Below are 6,019 nucleotides of genomic sequence, written 5' to 3'. Positions count from 1 at the left end.
TATTGTGGTAAATATGAAGAAGTAATAAAATAAATACACTCATACTTGGTGTTTGTCCAGTTTAAAGGGGTGTGTGTGTGAATACCAGATTAGTCATTCCTAACTTGGACAAACCCTTATTGTGTCTATATTCATAGCTTTTCTATGGTAACCAACATGGATTATTGAGTTGCAACCATTTTACTGGATTTCATGTGTTTCTATCAACCCTTAGGAGAGCTATTTTGGTGTTAAATACTGCCAGGCAGTGAGCAAATGTTTTTCTACTTTACCAAAGGAATATGTGGCTTTACTTCTTCCTTCCTTCCTTGCTTAGTCCTAAATTCATCTTCAATGAACTGATTTAACTAATTAACCCACTGGAAGACTATTCTCCTTAAAAAAAAAAAGCTTTTTCTTGTGCAGTTGACCTTCCTTGCTCAAGAGCACAAGTATAAGACAAACAGAATGGAAGAGAGGCACAAGAATTTGAGTTAAAGGGGAAGAGTGACCTCTTGTTTCCCATGGCATTGAGCTGGTAGGTAATCTCAGTCCAGATGTCTTTAAAACTTCAAAATGAGTTAATCAGGTGTTTTTTGACATGGTTTCTTAATGTAAGGCTATAATATTCACAGCAAGTGCAGTGAAGATAAAGCTCCTAGCCAGGATTTACAATAGTGAAAATGAACGAAGAACCTGACCCTGAGATTTACATTTCCTGTAACTCTTAACATTCTTTTTTATAAGTGGTACTTCAGTTCTCTTTTGTTTCAAGTATTTAGTTTGTAATCATACCAGTGCTTCAGTAGCAAAGTGTTTTAATTTTGGAGCCAGGGATTTGAAGAGAGTAAGTTTTCTACTTAATTATAAGGGAAGTGGCATTTGGTCAAGTGTTTTAGGTTATTATTATCCCAAAATGAAGCTTTTAAAGAAGAAAAGGAGATAAGAAATATTTGGGTTCAATGATGTAGCTTGTTAAGGATAGCTGGCCCCTTACAGTGTACCCTGATGATCCAACCCAGAACCACATGAAGCAGGGGAATTCCAGGGTGTTTGAGTTCAGCCATAAGGGCATAGGATATTTTCATTAAAAATTAGAATTGCTACTAAAGCCAAGTTGTCATCTTCCTTCTGATAGCAAAGGAAGTTTTGGTTCATTAAATTACTTTCTGGCTCTTGTTTAAAGGGTTCATAATCTTTCTTTTAGAAATGAGCTACTGTTGAAGGAAACAGATAATATGTGCCCAACAGAAGCCGAGTTTGTCTGTCGTGGCACTTTCCCATCATGGCTGGTGGCTTGAGATGACCTCCATCCAGCCATGGAGCTCATGGAGTGGTTGACCACTGCACAGAGGTCACCTCCTCCACACGAGGTCTGGACATACTCACTGCACTCTGGGATGTGTGTTGCTGCAGCACATTGGACCAGTCCCACTTCTGTTTTGGGCAAACAAGAATCCTTTTTCCTTCTTGACCCAGACACTTAGGTATGGTGAAGCTTTTCTCTCTGGTTCAGTGGGTTTGGGGATCTTGCCCTGGGAAACTGCCAGTTTCCTGAAGCCAGGAGTTTGCAGCTGTGTGGCAGTCACTGAAGGTGGTGGTTATGGTAGGTGGTATTTCTGCTCTTAGTTCAGTACTAAGAAGTCATAGTCTTCTTGTGCTAGAATTTTCTGTCTCTCAGAAAGAAATTTTTGTCATAATTTCAAACACTTTCTATTGATGCATATTGCAAATGAGAGAGGAGAAAATACCTTAGAAAAGCATATCTAAGTGCAGCCTCCAACATGACTGCAGATGAAATTCTATTTTAAATAAAGGAAGAGCTGATACCGGTTTAAGTCTTGGTTTCAATTGATAACCCTTCTGAGATAATTGCTGCTACCCTACTTGGCTATGCTTAGATAATTTGTAATTTTAATACACATTTTCTTTTGAAGAAGTGTAATTAAAAGTAAGTAATACAGAATATGTGCTTTCAGAACAAAAGTGTCTGTCCCCTGCACCATAGATCAGTGGTGGTGTAACAGAATGGTAGATTATAACATGCAAAGGGTTGATCAGTCATGTGGTGCTGCTTCTCCTTGTTTCAAGCTGCTAAATCCTATTAAAAGGGAAGCTTGAAACAAATTTTATATATTTTTAGTATTTTCACTCTGTGAATGCAATTACTGTGACAGACACAAAAATTGCATGAAATCATGAGTAAAGAAGGAAGTGTTGCTGCAGTGGGAGAGAATTGCTCTGCTAAGAACTCTCCCTCGTTCGTGGCAAGTGGCTCAGGGGCTTCAGAGCCTCTGAAGATTTTCCAAAACCCTCACTCTGAAGTATTTGCTGTCAGCCAATTGGGTCCTTGCTGGAGAGGTCTTGGATACTTAGATGAAAATTGTCATATGGAAGAAAAGTCCAAATTGTAATCAGATCAATTAGTTATGCTACAGCTGCTGCTGGCTTATAGTAATTTTCCCAGTTAGGCTTTTTCTTTACTAGCTGTTATAGTCTCAAAGGAATTTTGTTGGGAATTGTAAGGGAAATGGCTTTTATGTCATTTTGCTTCATGTTTTTTTTCACTATATTGAAGACATGATGTCTTTAATATCTACACTCTTACAGAATACTTAACCTCCTAGTATCCCAAACTATATGAATCCTTCCACCTGATTGTCCAACACACTCCAGCTAATTCTACAGTTCTGTTTACAAATTTTGCTAATTTTAGCTGCATAGTTAAAAAGGGTAGTATCCTCACAAGTCTGTTTTTAGTGTGGGAAGTTATTGTCTGCATAGGAACAACAGCATTTTGACTTAAACTATAGAAATCAAAATATGTTGATGTATGGGGTTGTAATCACAAAATGGGCTTATGACTCCTGTTCTGCTTGTTCACTATGCCAGGAAAGGACTGACTTTCAGAATAAGGGCAAAGCAGGAAGGCTGAGGGCAGTAAAACTTCCAAATGCTGTCATTATCCAAGAGGGAATAAGAATTCTTTGCTATTTCCTAAATTGCTTTCACAGGAGACTACAGGAATAATGCTATTTCTGGAACCCTGTCTTGTTCTAGCTTTCTTTTACTTTCCATTATTAACATAATCTCTTCCTTTTTCCTTCATCTTACTTTTCACACTTGTTTCAGCTGTTTTTCTCTTTTTTTCCCCATCTCATTTAGATGTCTGTTTTTTTTTCAATTGTTCTTGCAGACAGAAATGAGAAATATAAAATAACCTGTCACTGCCTTGATTTAATAACCTTATATGTCTTGTTTTCAGGATTATTCTCTTGGCACCAAAGCTTGGTTAGCAAAGAAAGCTGACAGGTGCTTGCTGGTGATACAGCTGTAGTCCTCTTCCAGAGGAAAGAAAGGGATTTCTCCTTTTCTTTCATTCATGAGTGCTGCCTGAACCACCAGAGCCAGAGCAATTTCCATCAGTCAAGCCAGTGGAAAGGGTGGTTCAGATAAATTCTTTCTTCAGTTGGAATTTATAATGAATGTCCTTATGTAAAAAAGATTCTCACTTTTTCCTGCTGCTAGAGCCCACATGTGACTAGTAAAAGATTTTCAATTGCAACAGAGGGAGAGTAGAAAAATACTTGACAAGAAATGATATGACTTGGACTGTATTGAAGTTTGACTGTGGACTGGTGCCAGGTGAACTGTAAAATAACAGAGAGATCATAGAGTAGCACAAGTTATGGCAGATCTTGCCAAATACTTCTACTGATCCTATTTTCATGTGTAACTTTACTGAATTTCCCCTGGTGATAAAGAGATTTGCAGCAGGTATCTGCATAAGTTTGCTTATTTGTCAAAAGACAAATGTCCTTCAAAATGGCTTAACCATTTCTGAAATGCTGAATGGAAAAAAGTGTTTTCTAATGACTGCTTCTTACAGATGTTCCAGTACCTATTAATTACAAAGCACAGACTTAACAGCTGATGTGGGCAAGGCTGCAGTATATATTTACTTTTCCATAATTTTGGAACTTTCTGACTATGAAACTCCTGGATTTACAACCATACTACTTTTTATGTAATTGTTTGGTTGCCTCCACAGTAATTAAAGCTACCTCATATTTTTCATTGTAGAAGCCTTTCTTTTAGTTGGAAGTTTCTTGGTCAAGTCTTAACTGTTTGGGTTGAAACTTTCTCGTTTTGCTTTCTGCCCCCGATTAAACAGTTTTGGGAAGCTTTAGTAAAACTGATGTATCTGTATTCAAGAATTGTGTCCAGACAGAAGCTGGGAAGAGGCTGAGGTAGTTTTTGCTTTTAGTGCCACAATTTTAATTTCTTTTCCTTTTGAGTGCTTTGCCTTTTCTGAACAAGCCCTCTGTAATTAGAACTGAGACCAAAAATTTTACAAAAGGATAGTCCTGGAATAGAAGAAATGCCATTTACTGTCCTACACAGACTCGGGCAGATTTTGATGAGCTACACCTTTGAAAATCCATTTATGTGTGTTCAGAAAGTACTGATTTCAAAAATATTTGTTTCAGCGAACTCAGGCTAGAGGTCATGGGTAAGGAAGTGAATATGGTGAACATACAGATAGTATAAAGATACTGTATCAGACTCAAATGACAGAGAACATACCTCAAAAATCAAGACACATGACCACAGAGGCCTAGCATCCAAGGCAATAAGGAGGGCAGAGCTGATGCCAGCTCCCTGCTTGATGGGCAGTGCTGCAGCTTCCCTCTGGTTTGTGTGGGAGGAAAGTTGGGAATTTCGACTTAGAGGGCTCAAAGCCCGCTAGATGGACATGGAAAAGCAAAAAAACCAATCAAATTTCTTTCTCTGGAAAAGCTTGCTAAAACCTCTTATAGCCATTTTGTTGCTGATTTCTTTACCTCTGTTACTGATGAAAATAAGAACCTGGGTACTTTGCCAGTGTAGTTTTGGAGCCCTCAATGCATGTGCCCTTCTGGTCACCTTAAATGTTGTTGCAGTGTCTGGCTGCTTCCCTCAGGGAACTGGTAAGCAGTTGCTTCTGGTTTCTTCAATAATTTTTAGATTATTTCTGAGAGCACCATTTCTCCACAGTGCACAGGCTGAGTGTAGAAAGGACAGCAGTTACAAATTGCCTAATAAAGTCTGAAGAGCGCTCTGGGATTCATTTGATAAGAGTGGCTGCATTAAGTGAAAGGCTGTTAATTGTGTGGCTGGCTGCCACATGCAGTTAATCCCCAGCACAAAAGTACAGCAAAATGTGCTCTATGAGCAGTTCTGATCCAGAAATAACTGTGAAGGAAAGAACAGAAGCTCAGGGCTATGTTTTGGCTCTGTGATTTACACTGCCCACGAGGATATCTCGCAATGTTGGCCGTGTATTTTTCAGCTTGTTGCCAATCCTCATGCCATCATTGAACTTGATACTAAGGCTGGAACTTTGTAATTCTATCCAGAATGGCTCAGTTCTCCTGGTTCACTTTCCACAGCTCCTGCTTTCATTTTTCTTCAATTAAACTAGAGGGGAAAACCATATAAGTAGAATCAGACTTCTTCACGCTTGTTTGTGTTCCCATGCCTGGGAATCCAGAATGTGAAATATTCATCAATCTTCTGTTAGGGGGAATTTTGCCTGAAATTGTATACCTCCCTCACAAGGACTTTCTGCTTCTTGATCTGCATTAACTGGCCCTTGTAACCCAATCTTTTTGTCCTTCTTAAGAGGATAGACTTTGTTCAGTGTGTTCCAAACACACTCCTGCCTATATGGGATTTTGGGACTTTTTGCAAGAGGAACAATTCTATAGCTTTATCTCAGATTAGTGCCAACACTCCAGTCTTGGAATTGCAGTAATGCAGTACTGTAGGTGAGGGCATGACTGGTGCCTGAAATGCTTAATCATCGATTTCTGTTACTTTGGATTATAAGTTTCTCTCATGTACAAACCTGATATACTGAGCTGAGAAGCATGAAGATAGTGGAGACAAGTCTACTGCCTCAAATGCCTTGGAAACATTCTGTGCTTTCTTAGACTGCAATTTTCCAAGCAGCTGAGTTGATCTCACAACAGTGTCCTGTCACCAAAAAAGCCAAGGA

This window comes from Camarhynchus parvulus, chromosome 1 (assembly GCF_901933205.1).
Source record: "Camarhynchus parvulus chromosome 1, STF_HiC, whole genome shotgun sequence".
NCBI lineage: Eukaryota > Metazoa > Chordata > Aves > Passeriformes > Thraupidae > Camarhynchus > Camarhynchus parvulus.
Note: the sequence above shows the minus strand (reverse complement) of the source record.